This window comes from Aplidium turbinatum, chromosome 7, assembly GCF_918807975.1.
Source record: "Aplidium turbinatum chromosome 7, kaAplTurb1.1, whole genome shotgun sequence".
Taxonomy (NCBI): Eukaryota; Metazoa; Chordata; class Ascidiacea; order Aplousobranchia; family Polyclinidae; genus Aplidium; species Aplidium turbinatum.
This window is the reverse complement of record NC_137478.1, coordinates 8,468,281-8,484,258: the sequence shown is the minus strand read 5'-3', so window position 1 is coordinate 8,484,258 and position 15,978 is coordinate 8,468,281.

Below are 15,978 nucleotides of genomic sequence, written 5' to 3'. Positions count from 1 at the left end.
CAAATTTGAAATACAAGAAAAATACAGAAATATTTGCGTTCAACTTCGACACCGTTCCATTTTAAATAAGCCATGACACCACACGGGTGTGGCAGACTCGATGACCAGTTCGGTCCTTCTGTCACTCCCATCGTCATCAGCAAACAACCTAGCTCACATTGTAATCTTGTATTGTTTTGTTTTTTCGCATGTGCTGATGATGCAAAATAAAAGAACTTCTTCTTCAACTTCTTCTTCGAATTAAACGCAGCCCAAGAACGGAGCAACAAAGAGAGGCGATGTTTCTAGACAGCCGATTGTAGCAAAAACTGACACCAGTGTCTATCGCTTTAAACTCCTGCTACAATCGGCTGCCGAAAAACATATACCGGTACATACAGTAGTTGATAAGCCAGCATGAAGGTTACACCTTTATGGTTAGCGAATCGCAATTGCTCGTTATTCTAGTCTAGTGCGTACTCAACCTTGTGCTGACAGGCAAGACGAAAATTCCTTTCCACACAAAAAGGAGCAGTTGTCACGTACAATAAACGTATCTTTCCAACAAACTGACGCTTTTACCGCTTATTCAACCTTTTGTAAGATGTCATTTTTTGGCATTATGTTTGTTTTCTTAGTTAAGTTTTAGTTTTGTTTTTGTTCAGAAAATACGATTAATTATTTTCTTTAGACATCAAACACATTTGATCCTTTGAAATTGCCTGTTTAGGAGTGCAGCTACTATAATCTACTGCTATAATCAGCTACTAAGCGCAGCAGATTTTGGTGGCTGGCTGAAACGCAACTAGACGTTATGAATAACCCTGTGTCGCCAGCATCAAGTTTTGTATTTTAAGGATTTAACTTTGCTTCCTTGTTTGACTTCTTAAGACCAAAAATGTTCCTTTAATTCACCATACTTCAGTTTTTATACTTTTTTGAAGTATGTCATATGTAGGGTGATGTCACGTTTGTTTCGACACTGGACATTGTCCATGATGAATAGGGGTTTTATTTTTATTAAAATAGATGTTAAAAAAATGACCTCAAAGCTGAGGCAATGTGTTATATTCCAAAGCCATTTAAAAAGAGGGAAAATTTGGAACGATGTAATTAGAAATCCTAAAATTCTGTACTATTTGTAGTTGCTCCGGATAAAAGCCCCCATATATGCACATAGCAAACCTAACATTAAATAAAGGAATGAGTAGATGAAACATGACCGGGTATTTTGGGCGTATCTATAGACTGGTGTATTTTTCGTTACACATGGCCTATAGCTAACGAGAAATTCGGGTCAGATTAAGACTTCTGTTGATTCATTAATTGAATCTTTATGCTCGGACTGGGAAAGCTTCTTTGAGAGCTTATTCCTGGAAGTTTTGCATACTTGTAGAGGCTTTGAACCATTGACGCAGGGCCGGTCACCGAGGTTGACAGAGTGAAAATTCTGATTGTTGAAGTATTGTTGCCGAGAATTTACTTCATCCATTAGATGCCGCCGGCTGAATGGAGAGCAGTCTTACATTCTTATTGTGTCACCTATTGGTGTTGCAATTTCAACATTTTTTTACAAACACGTTCAGGGTGCTAATTGATCCAGAAAATCTTACTTGAGTATTTGTAGACCTGCTGTTAGTAACATTACAATAAGTTTCGAATTAATTTAATCAAATGTGAATTTTCACCATTATCATTTATAGTGCACAGCAGCACAAGTCTAGATTTAGTAACTACCCAGGCAGCAAATCAGTCGTTTTTACATTGATTCAACGTCGGCAGACGTTGAATCAATGTAAAAAACAACTGATTGACTGTCTGAGTAACTCTAATCAGTCTCAACCCATTTTTGTCTTGTTGCTTCATCTCCAATAAAACACAACCTAACTTGCAAAATCTGTCATTTTTACATTGGTTCAACGTCTTCTATCTTTAGATCAATGTAAAAAAATTCTGACAGACTAACAGGAAAGGCAATCTTCCAACCATGTCTAGTTTAGCTTGGTTAATTCAATTTCAACAAAAAACTTTCAACCGCTAAGTGCAAAAAGGAGAACTTTTACAATGCGGTGAGATTGAAACGATGCAAAAAAACAAATAGAGTTTATTGGAAATGGCTATTGTGCTACTGGGCTTCATTTCACGGTATTGGCTGTTTTAAATACGAGACATTTATTACACCTAAATATATCGGTTTAATGACAAAAATGTTACAAAGCTATTTTTAATTTTTTGAAGAGCGTATCTATTTGTAAACTCATTTACGTGTATAAAATTTTTTCTGTTTGCAGTGCAATAAAATATGTTTAATTGTACTCATTTTATGTCAATATAGATGTTCTTTCAAGCTCTTATTACTTATCGTTGAACAATCCAACTCGACTAGAACAGACTGCAAGACAAGAACAACAAAACGTAATTAAGTGCAAAACAAGATAAACCATTCACATAGAGCACAAAAGGTAAGGGCAAACTGGTCTCTGCTCAGCGTGCAAACTAGCTTTTTCACAGTGATAACGTCTTCAGACGCTGAATTCCATGCAAAAGAATTGAATTGCTGACTTGGATGGAATACAAAATACAAGAAAACTGGCTGCGCTTTACGCAGGGCTCAATGAAACATGACGTCAAACAGTGGCTGACTTTGGCTTTCTGATCATGGCGATCTATACCACTACCCTTCCCAACGTGGCAACAGTCCAACAGCCAAATAATGTGGGGGCCTATTAAGTTTTGGCTAACAGGTATTAGGCGTAAAAAGGCATCTTTGCATGAATTATTTCTAAGAAACAAATACTTATGGATTAGAAAACGAATTTTTTAACATACTGAGTGTTTTGAAAGTTGAGCCACTCTTGATTTCGTGTATCTTGATTCTGTTGATATCTTGATTCTCATGGTATTCTTAACATGTAGCAGAGTAGCTATTGTCCTGCTTTCTTGCCACTTAGGCTATTTAATAATATTACATCTTACTTACGTTTTGGCACTGTATTTACAATTTTTAGGCTAAAAAACATTACTTGACCAATGAAAATTGCTGATTATATGTTGTAACACTTATCTCAGTTGGTAAATTAAATTTTCGTATAGGCCCCCAGCCCCCCACATTACAGTAGTTGACTGTTGCTACGTTGGGAAGGCCAGTAGTATAGATCGCCATGCTTCTGATACAAATTCTCAACCAGTTAGCAAAATGAGTGCTTTTTAATGTGAAAAGAATATATTTCCCTAGCCGGTCAGGTTCTTCCATATTTTCAACATAAACCTGTGTATGCCTACTGTTGCAATTCTGTTTGAGTTCATCATCCTTTTACCCCTTTTCAACGTGATTTATTATGCTAAAAACTGATTTATTATTTTCAATAAACTATAAAAAGGCCTCCTCTTTCCATATCAACGACAAAATTCAGCGATTTCTTTATGCGCTTTGATTACATCCAGGTTGCTAAGTGTGACCTTGATGCGACAGCACTTGCACGATGCTCGAAAAACGTAGGTTTGACGCTTACGGGAAGCAGGCGGCTTTGTCTATGCCAGCAGTCGGCAACCTGCGGCTCTTTTATGTCTGCGCTCTGGCTCACGCGGATGCGCTATGCAATGAAGTTGAGGAGCAGAAATCACATTAACTGCATGCAATAAATCATTAAAAGAATATGCGTATGTTTATATCTGACCATGAACCGATTAGTTGTGTTTCCCAGTCATGTTAAAAGTTGACAGCTGTTGGAATGGTAACTACAAATCAGTTCTACAGGGTGCGGCCGAATAACTCGAACAAAAGGCTTTCCTGTAAGCGTTAGGTTTTTGCTGTAAGCAGTCAATTAGATGGTGCGGCTCCGAGCAGGTTTTAGTTTAATGGAGATGGCTCTTTCAATGCTAAAGGTTGCCGACCCGTGGTCAATGCGAAACAAGTGACATGTTTGACGAAGGGAACGAGAACTGCCTTTTCTGTCCTCTTGCCTGCAGTCAAAATCGTCCACCACTAACCATACTCCTGGATGTAAAAAAAAAACATAGACGTTTTGCACGGCATTCTACTGTAATAATAAATTAACACTCACTTCAGCATTGTCTTACAATACACTGTGTATATTCTGCTGCCTGCAGAACATTTCTAGTTCAATTTTGTTCCCCTGTTTGTCTTTTGACAAAACTACGAAGCTTGCTTTACAATATATGACATTTTGGTCAAAATGCAACTTCGCCCGTTTTGAATGTTGATTGATTGTAAGGTACTTTAAATTTTAAATCTATTTTTCATTCAAAGTCGACAGATTGTGTGAGCAAAAACCAGCATTCATTCAAGCTTAGAGGCTGTCTTTCTTACACCACAAACCTAGTCTGCTTAATGATCACAAAGTTCAACTTCATAAAAGACCATAAAATTACCTATTTTGATTTGTTTTGACTAAAATAACCTACCATTCAAATTTTCTCTGAATCATGCAACTCTGAAAAGAGTACCGTAATAGAATAGGTCTAGTTGTGATTCAAATCACTCAGTTTTCATAATTTGTTACTGAACCGTTGAACAACGTCGGTCACGATCCAATCTCAATCCCAAGTCTAGCATCATTAATTGCTTTTAATGCTGGAGCTTTCAAAGTTTTAATTACTGTTTATTCTCACTTCATGCGATGTGTTTACTTTTCAATTTTTTTTCTTTTTTATTTCACTTTTTACCCTTCCCTTATCTTCCTGAAGTGCGCAATGCGAAGCTTGCAAGTTTCATTTTTCAACGCTCATACTTTCACAACATCCTTCACCTTGTTATGACTTGGAAACTTTTTTCATGTTTTGATACTCCCAAATTCTTTCCAGTTGATGTCATTTATTTGTTTTGCATTTACTCCAAATAACTTGGTTGTTTAATAGATTGAGTTTTGCTTTTAGCAGCATGATCGTTGCTTACAATGTAGGTACGACCTGTTTTAGCCTGATGCTGGAAGTTCGCTGTGGGTGGTAATAGCGAATTGCACTAGCTTTCGGAACACAGTTCCCCACTCATGTGCTATGACGAATAGTGTTGAAGTCAGTGAGACTTTCTTTTAATGCGCTCTTTTGTTTGGCTTGAAGTTGCTGTCTGTTGAGTTTTTGTGTTGTTAGGCGTTATTGCTGTAAAATTTTGTTAAATCAGTTGATTAATAGATAAGGTGACGTAGTCCTTCCCTTTCGGCATGGTTGCTGATTTTTGGATTGTCTATGAAAATAGTCTCTTTGAAGCGTAATTGTACTTCGTCGTTTTCTCTGGCAATGATTGTAAATTCAAAGTCGGTGACGCACTGTTGTTGATGATCTAACACCGAACTTTTATCTGAGCTGAGACCTTCTTTCAGACGGGAGTGGGCGGGTTGTGCTGCAGATGTAGGCGGGTCGTGCTGCCTACGCTGCCTGCATTTCTTGCATTATGATCTTGTAAACACAGTTCTTGGTAGCACACATGTCGTCGTTCCATAGCTTAGCCCTAACAGCAACTCCATGTGCGTTATTTGCGTTAACGTCACCAAACCGATTAACAAATTATAACGTCTATTTTACATCACTCAATGTGAAATTAACGTTAAATACTCAACCCTACCTTCAATTCAATTTGTTGTTTGGACTCTGACACCGGATGATGACGTCACAAAGATACAGAATGCCGAAACTTTCCAATTGCGAAATCAAAGCGCATAAGTTCTCATCACTTCAAAACAACTTGATGACGAAATGCACAGAATGCTGTCGTAGATCAGTGATTCAAGTTTCGCACGACGTGTTTCAAGGCTTCATAAACAAACTGAATGATAAAATTTTTGTTGGAAATGCCTAAACCATATCTTGTCAGTGACACTTAACTTAGATCAAAACAGCCAAAGCTGGGAAAAGAAAACTAAAAGACGTCAACAGACACTCTCAAAAGCAGAAAGCGAAACTAAACCGTTCGAAGAAGTCATTGTTGTTTCGGAAATAAACATTTGGCGACATATTTTTGAATCGATGTTTCACTTGTACTTGACGATAGAAAGGACAACAAAATATCAAAATGTATGCTATACTAATGTATGTATACAGAAAACAAAAGTGAAATGACTGCAGGTTGTTGTTAACATTATTACGTACATAATTTATCTTTTGTTACATCTTTTTTACATAACCTAATGACTTCTTTGTTGAAACACCCATCAAAATTTATTTTCGGTCAAAAGCCATTTTTACGTCACTGAAACAAATCACAAACTAAAACATCACTACAACGTCAAGCAACGTTAACTGTTTTTTTACTATGTGTTGTTTGACTTTCTGTAGACAAATTTGAAAGGTTGCCAAGCAGTGCGCTGTAAACATTTTCTGCAAACAAATATTTTCTCCTGTAAATAACGTCAATTTGCAGATTATCTTATTAGTTTGGTTTAAGTATTTTAACCACTGCAAATGTATTCTGAGCCTAAGGTCCACCACTGAGACAATGACATAAACTTTAAATTAATTCTAATGTAAATAAACTGTTTCGATAATATTGCATTTAAACTTACAACTTTAATGTATCGACTCATCAGTGCAATAGGCTATTGTTTGGAATGTTAAGCTGTTCAAAGCAATTAAGCTGCAATCTGGAAAAATATAAATATACTAAATAAATTACTGTAGTGCAAAATCTTTAGTTTGCCAAAATCTTTGATTTGCCACCCGTCGAACACAGCATATGAAATCAAGCCAATTGTCTGTCTGAATTTTAGGCCACTTGGCAACTCTGTTTATGTGTAGTTTTAAATAACGACTTACGCTTTTGTCCATGATTGTATCATGGATAAAGTTAGTCTCCTTGTATGTTATGCAGTTTCAAAAAACTTTATAAGGCAGTTATTTGAACATACATATGTTAAACGCACGTTTAGAGAAGGCACAAATAGGCAACACTTTACAAAACTTACAGAACTATCACAGTGGCTTTTAATTATCCAAACGAAATAGCTGAGTGTGTGTTAATACTAAAAAGGTACGCTATTTAATCACACAAAAGATTTTTCAATGCTCTCTACAATATTAGGCCACCAAGAAAGCTTTAACAGCCTGTATCACTTAAACAAGTCTTCAAATTTTTTTTGTTTAAATATGATGTCTTCAAATCTACTCCACCAATTTGCAATTCTATTTGAATAACGACGTTCTGATGATCTAATTTTGAGATGGAACAGGATCTGTAGGTGATTACAATGATTTCATTTTTGTGTCGTAAACTTGAGATAGGCTGAAAATGCTCCTGAAATTACGGCGTGTTTAGTAAACAGGATCAATATTAAGCGGAGCAATATAGATTCCGTTGTTTATAGGATATCCATTAAATCGGCGTCAAATTACAAAACTAACTTAAAACCCAAGAAGTTGATTAAGATCTGGTAAATATCAAAAATCAAACTAATTGCGTAAGTAAGCTAAAAATTTACATTTGTGAAGCAAGAAAGTGTTATGAGAAAAGAATTGTTTAAATAGCGGACAGTAAACTTACCCGAAGCCTTTGTGTTAGATAAAAAAAAAGTCGAACAACAGGTGAAATTTTGAATAGAGTTTCACATTTGAGCTTTTTGTAAATACAAGCGCGTTTAATTTCAAGTCTCATTAGTTCTTTTGGCAAGATTTATAACTGGCTACATGGAAGTGCAAGTATTTAGCGGAAAGATTTCATTTCTGATATTCTATAGTTAGTATGAAGAAATGCGTTTATGGCAAGACTGTCACTGAAAATTAATAGAGAAATAATCCACCATAGCAGAGATTTCTAAAGGTACGGCACAGAATGTCCAATCCAACTCACTGCCAAGTGTAGGGTAGATTAAAAAGTGTTGCCAGATCTTTTACAATTTTTAAGCAAATACGCTACTTTTAAAGTACGTGTAACCTAAACTTTCCTGTTCAAAACGAGTTTAAAACTTGCAAAGCTGCACAAATGTCATTCGAAGCAACCCCTTATCACCTCATCAGCGATAATTGAACCGAGGGCTCTTGATGAATTGATGTTCAAACTATCAGAGTGGCCAGTAGCCTAGGGCGAGCTATCAATAAAATATGAAGTGGAAAAAGAACTGCAGGAAAACTTTATTTCTAAATTTCTGGACTGATTTATTTTGTTAAACCGACTACTGCTCTTTGTATGTTGCATTGGATGCAGGCCAAATCAATAAAAAAGATGAAACCTCAAAAAAACATAATCTACTGCAGGGGTTCCCAACCTGGGGGTTATGGCCCCATAGTGGGCCATTAACCTTTTTCAAGGGTGCCATGGAAAAATTTGAAAAAGAATAATTTTTTAACTTAATTTATCATCTCTAAGTCCACTCCAACACTATATAACAAAAAAAATAAATTAAAAATTAATAAAAATGCTAGTACATTTTGCCCAAGTCTTCATGAAATAGTCTTTAATTCCCGGTTGTTTCAAAAATAATAATATAACCATCATATTAACTGCATATGTAATAGCCTAACTAATTAATGTACTATCATGTTTATTGAGTGTTGTATTTATATCATTTCATCATTCTAACTACCGGTTAGTCTACTGCATAAATAAGTTTTCTAATTAAAATGAAGTTTTATAATTTTTTCAAATGATTGAAAAAAATAAGGGGCCGTTGATTTTTCAAAAGGGGCCACGGTGTAAAACAAGGTTGGGACTTGGGAACCCCTGGTCTACAGACAATAAAATGGTTTATTTTGTTTTTGCAAACGTGCTTCAAAAACAACGTAAGCTCGGCCGCTAGGAGAAAAACTTCTACTTAAACTGTGCTTCGATAAGAGTTTGATTTACTGACGCGAATGGCCTATATACAGTAAATTAAATCAGATGCCAAATTATATCAGTTTGATTTAATAACATATTGAACTGTGAGTGAATTTCTTAAAAACATAATAAATAAACAATCTTTCCACTTCACCACTCTGGGCTATAAATTTAAGCTCAATTCTAAACCAGCCAGCGAAAGCTTTTAGACATTTCTTTTCCCACAAAGATCTTTTTTTTTGTCTTTTATCCATTCAATTGCTAGCATGATTACTTGCTTCATCTCGCGTATCCGACGAATGAAAAAGACAAAAAACTGAGTTCTAATTCATTCCGACAACCTTGAAAAAGCTCTTCTATGTTTATTAACTTGCATGAAGTATCATAGACTATAGTCTCATCTGTTCCATGAATTTTGTATGTGTGAAGCAGTGTCTTCTTTTAACGCAGGCTATATTTATTGGAGAGATTTTCGTGTGGATATCCTGATGGTTAGAAAACAAAACCTATCAGGCTTTCACTTTGTTGCACTCAAGCCTAAAATCTTTATCTGATCTCACAGATATATCGATATATCATATATGGATAGTGCAATATGCAACCATTGTGATATTGGCACAAGCAGGCTGTGTAGTGTGTAATAATGTGTATACTGTATCATGTATAGCCAGAGGTGATGTCAGGGTGGCAGAGGGCAATTGCCTTTCCCGAAAGATGTTGCTTAAAAATTTAACCTTCTTCCCACTGTTACAGCGTCATTTGACAAACTTTTACCATTGATTTAGGCCAAAAAGTACTCTCAGAATGCGCAATTTTAAGGTGTTTTTTAATTTTTCCGGAGAGATAGGCCTTTATGTGATTGCTCCGCCTTCGGTGACTCATTGCCGGGCTTATTCACATGAAAAAAATAATTTTTGCCCCTCCCCCGAAATTTTGTGCTGGCTACGCCCCTGTGCATAGACTAAGCGCAGGGCCATGTTAACCGTCCCCGGTGAACCTCGGCCGGGGAGAGGCCCACGGCTGTTTGGAGGCCTACTCATTTTAGTCTGTACGACGTTTTTGACTATTTATAACATAAAAAAGCTGCTGCAGAAACTCGATACAATCAATAGCTTCAATCCCGCCCGGCCGTATTTACTGCTCCTCTGAAGAAAATATTTACAACACCTATACGGTTAGCCTACTTGATCATCTACCTAATCGATCAAACTATCCTAACGATAGCCAATGCACTGAAAAATGCCTCTGTTCAACATTTTGATTTGAAACACTTTTCAGCAAAATGGTTAGAAATAAAATCCAAATATCACATCCGATGGACGAACCATCATTTTAATTAGCTTTGAGTAGGTCTACTGCATCTTTCAATATTAGCCTATCCCTCATTTTGGGAAACTTATTGAAAGTCAAAGCCAACATCAAGTTTCATATTAAATTGCATTTTTTGCGCCCTTTACAAAATTTAGGTTTTGAATTAGGCTCCCGTGCTGAAAATGTTGAGAACGTTCAGACAGAAGAAAACTTCATTGCCGTTGCACTGTCAAGAGCATTTTAAAATGGAAAGCTGTGCTTGAGGAATGCGATAACACATATCAAACTTGAAGAAACACATATCAAACGTTTGAAACAGATTATGCAACCACACAAGTCTGTTTCCAAATTTTTCACATCAACTAAAAGCTCACAATGGCGTGAAGATGAAGTGCGGGTAGCGAAACGATAATTCGTTCTTTGTTCACACAATAAACCATCAGTTGGGGGCAACCTTCTCCCCACTTTCATTGTAAAGGGGTGTAAATTAAAATCACAATTTTATTGATTATTGTACCAGCGTTAACCAAGTTGGCAAATATGAGAATCAGCACGCATTTTATTGCTACCCAAAAAGCATTGCTGCAGTTTCATTCAAATTTTATAGGCCTAATGAACGCCACATTAGGGCCGAAAGACAAAAGTAGACTACGGTACGTTTGTGCTCTTAGGCGTCAAGAAGCACCTATAGTTTTGGATTCTTTTAATCTATTGCCGATCTACAAATTGACCGATATACCTTTTGATATTGTTTACCTTTCTCGTGTGATACCAGCAGTTGTTCCTTTAGTTACGTGTAAAAACGCTATCCAAGTAAAAGCTGTCAGGGTTTGCAGGGAAAGGATGAATGTGAACAAGTCATGAGAATCTTTTAAAAGTACAAAAGAAGCCACCAGGTTGTCACGGTTCATTTGCATTTGGGAATGTCTATTGTAAATGAATGAGATTGCATTTCACAATAAATATATCACGCAAAATTAGACATTCTTCCAAAACTGCAAACTCAATTGCGTTGGCAAGCAACATAAAACTTTCAATTTTGTTTCTATACAACCCAATCCATTTCTTTTAAAAAAAATCTCAAAAATGGGTAGGCTACGGTACCTTACCACCATTTTACTTGAGTTTGGAAAACTGGCTTTCATCGACAAGCAAATTTATATTTAATTGTTGTAATTTGTCTTGATTTAGTTTCCTTAGCAAGCATGCTACATTGCAGCGAATCATGAAAGGTTCAACGAAGCTAAATTACATTTCATCCTCGAGTTATTGTCTTTCTTTATGTCTTTGTCTCCACCTACCCACCAAAAAATAAATAAACAAATGGACCTAAGTTGATTTTTGTCAAATGGGTGAGGCAGAACGATCTATACTTACTCGTTGGAGAAAAAATGTCGTAAAATTACCAATCTATTTTCTTTCCTATAATTCTATACTGCATAAACTATTGCAAAATGGGAAAAGATAGTCAGTGAGTAGTAGAAAATAATTTTTCTATTCTGAAAGAGTCACACACCTAGTTTTGTAATCTACCCGTTATCACCATAGCATTAGGCTACCAAGTGTTTTAACAAGCTACTAAGGCTTGTCTTAAAAGAAGAACGCAGGCAACACTCATCAAACAGATACTTTTCTGCAATGAAAAGATTTACCAAACGAAAACCATTTGGAGAGTCATTTACGATGTGCATCTCAAAGAAATGGAAATTAATTTGTTTTCAATTTTCAGTTGCATTCAGCTAGCCGTAAAATCTGTTTACCTAAGGGGCATGCTGCTTCGATGGACCATATAATTTTATCACAAGAAACTACACGTATTATGTCAATCCGATTTAGACACTTTGTGCATATCTACAAGCATTTATCACTAGTTAAACTAGATTCAGCGATGGAATTATCAATGAGTCAACGAATATATTTGCTTTATTGATTGTGGAAATCTTTGTCCCCGGAATGAGAAAGCTGCATAGCCTACTTGTACATGTTTTGAACAACTGGTTCAGGCACGGTCACGATAGGGTAAACTTTGCCTTTGTTGAAGTGTTTCTGACTGCAATTATTCCCATCCACATAGCTTTTGTTGAATGGAGAGCTACTCTTGAAGAGCGTTACTCAAGTGCATAGCCGCATGGGCAAACTTTGTTTGCACCCCCAAAATGTTTTATTCTCCTACGGTTATGCTCAAGCGTACACATTAAGAGTCGAATTATCATTTCTTGATATTTTCGTTTTTTCATGTACAAAATCAGACGCTTAATCAACTTTGCAATCGGGGCGTACCCTTCAGAGTCTCTCGACATTCATGACCAAGAGTGCAGGAATTCTCATTGTGTAGTAGGCTACATGTGTACATCGAGAATGAGACTGTGTATCGATGTAGGCTGTGACAACACACTAAAGATCACTGGTATGGTGTGGTACGCCTGCTAACCAATTTTTAGCATGCATGCATGCATAATCCCACCACGCATTCTGCATGAAACTGTGGAAGGAACATAAAGCTATTGTGCGGATTTTATTCGTTTTGTATTATTACAGCAACTCAACGTCTGTTAACGTTAGTTGTAAACTATGTAGAATTGTAGATTGTAGTCTATGCTAGTTTGTACGGTATTTGAATCGTGACTACTTTTTTATGTCTTATCCAAGTTTATGTCTAATGGTTGAAGATTTAGAATAAAGTAGACAAGAAAGCCAGGAAGTCAATTTTTGTGTATAGTGTTCACTTTCATGCATGTGTTTTCTCATGCCAAAGACTGCTTTAGCCGATGCTTGTTTTCATAGACACATCCTATTTTGTTGTTTATGTTCTTACTTTTGTTTACTTCTCACGTAAGAGCTGAACCTCGAAAATGTGCTTTGATAAGCTTATGTGTTTGTCATAATACAATATATTCATTATTCATGCAAAACTTCAATACTTGTTATTTTCAAGACGGCTGCTCACGTTGCTTGCACTTATGGTCTGGCCTTAAAGTCATCACTGAGTAGCCTAATTAGAAAATGCATTTGTTTTTGCCCGAATATTCCACATGGTGCGGGTCATATCTACAAAAGTGCTGCCGGTGTAGCCTAATTCTTGTTTGTGTACATTTTATACCAGTTCTAGACAGTGGCGTAACTACCCATTGGATCTTGTGGATAAATCCAGGGGCGGCACGTTGCTAGAGGGCGGCAAAATGTGATAAACGTTTTAAAGTTTAAACGAACAAAGACAGTCACATTAATTTATTCTTGGAGAGACTCAGACTTGAACGACCTAAGTTAACACTGATCTAAGTGAAGCCAAAAAATTAAACAAGTTATGCCTAGGCCCTGTTAACTAATTTGCAACTTTTTTAGATTGTGCCTCACCGTGTGGTATTTGTGACAGTTTAATGATACTCATGCTGTTGAAGTAATGATAGAATGTCTGTTGTAACTTGTAGGCATTTAGCTTTGGTAGTTAAGTTTAGATTAGGTTGAAGTTTATTTCACTTTCGGGAGGAGACAGGAATGGACCGTGCGGTTATCGAGTCAACTGCCACCTTTACCATCTGTCTGTGGTAGATAGACGGGATTCCTCCATCTTCATGTGTGAAGATGAGTTAGGTTAGTGAAAGGTTTAAAGTTTCAGGTCTGAAATAGATCACTTAGTTTAACTCAGCAAATTTGCAATTATGGTTATTAGTTTTAACTAATGTGCTGCAGATTCTAGAACAAGATTGAAGTTGCAATTTTTTTCAGTTAATTTTTGCCTTTGACGAGACTAAAGGAAAGTGAAGATTTTTTTAAAAAGAAAAAGAAAGCTAGAGAAGAGGAACTAAAAAGAATGAAGGAGTCATTTTGAAGTTCATAAAAATTGCCTCTGCTAAAAAAACAGAAGAGATTAGCACAGTAAATCTCTACCTGAAGTTGAGACGGAAGAAGTGTAGGCTACCTCGAGCAAAACAATAACAAAGTGATCGTTGAAAGAAGTCAGCCTGTGAATGAAACACAGTCAGATAAAGATAAAACAGATGCTATCTTTTATTCTCATAACGATGTGGCTACTTGGCCAGAAACATTAACTCATAACATGAGAGTTGTGATAATCAAGCTAGGGCCCGAAAGGTTTCAGAACAAAGAAGGGGCATTCAAGCCAACGATTAGAGTAATTAAAGGAGACAAAGAATCCTTGAGCTGTCTTAGTAAGAAGTGGTTTTATTTTGAACTTTCAAAAAATTAAACAAAACTGCTTTAATTCTTCTGTTGTGTGGAATTTTAATCAGATTTTACGACGGTGTCAAGGGGGGGGGGGGGGGGGGGTAGGGGCGGCGTTTCGTGCAAAAATCCAAAGGCGGCATATTGCGTTGCTACGCCACTGGTTGTAGATAGGCTACTAATAAAAATAATAGCCTACAAAAATCTAAGAGATTACGAGATGAATAGATTACGATACCTGATGCATTTTTGACACCGTCGATCCATCTTTCTTTCGCGACTGGGTCGGATGGCAGGTCATAAGCGATGTTCCAAACACGATTATTAGTCTTCGATGGACTCTTTGCATTCTTAATTGTTTCTTCATCAAAACTAAAACTCAAAGGTTGAACAGCGTCTAATTTGAAATGTTTGTCTGCGCTTCCTGCTCGATGGCTTATATTACTGTTCGCACTATTATTTGCCTCAAATATTGATTGATGTTGAATAGTAGGCGATAAAGGATCTCGAGTTTTTTGGCCTTTTTCAATCGATATCCTTCTTGGCTGTTCAAACTTTCGATAAGCAGGTTTTGTATTTTTTCTTCGTATTGCTCTGCCGAAAGGCCGGTTTGAAAGATTTCTTAGTTCTGTGACACAATCACCCGAAAGTCTTTGTTCATTTTCCATGCGGGCAAGTAAAAAAGAGCTCACTTTACGATGATGTTGGAACAATGAACCTCTCGCTACTGCATCACAAAGTATTTATCACGTGCAGAGAAATAAAAAAAAAAAATTATCTGCGCAGTCTACCGTAAACTAATTCGGGCGTGAAACTGTGAAATTACATAATGCTTGTTTGTATGGACACGTATCCGCTACTCAGACCATCCCAATGTAATTCAGACCATTTTGGCATTGATTTTCGTTTACAGTCGTTCGATGCAGGGAAGGAGCTAATCATCTATTAACTTTTTATTTTGTAATTTCTTTTAAATTCATCAAATATTCTCGCCTTCTCACATAGCCTACTGTACTGTTTTTTCTTCTTTTTGGCATTTTTTATAGGCTTTTTTATCCATACTAGATTAAGATATCAATTAAAACTACTTCACAATTAGCAGTACATTAGTTTTTTTTTTAATAACTTATTCTTAATATTTTGATTAAGTTAATTTAAACATGTGTTCATAAAAGCAAAATAGTGATATCTACTCTCCTAAAAGACTATGTCACACACCAAGAAAGCATGTAATTGAAAGACTGATGTGTGGTGGTGGCAGTAGCATTGAGAAGGGGTCCAAGGGGTTCTTTTGGACCCGGAATCGGAATGATTTTCGAGGCCCGAATCATTTCCAAGAAGCCCAGGAACTTGTAGAAATCACGGCGGATTCTTTGGATATAGCGCGTTTTTCTTGAAAGTGTCTTTATTTGAGGCCTAAAAATCTCATTAGTGCCGGACCCAAATTATTCTTTTAACGGCCCTGGGTGAAGGTAACCCATTGAAACTGGCACCTTACTCCAAAGCCTGAGTGGTATGTAGGCCTATGTGTTCTACACGTCTTAAAGAACAGAGGTCTTTAGATTTTGACAACCAATCTGGATAGCCTACTGGAAACTGGACGATTGAAAAATGCGATGCCTGGTCAAGTCAAGGTTGTGAGAAAAACTTTGATGTAGTAACTCAAGTCAAAATTTGTGCCAGGGTACGTAGAAGCATAGCTACAATAGAATGAGCCGATTAATCACACTTGTGACATAAAT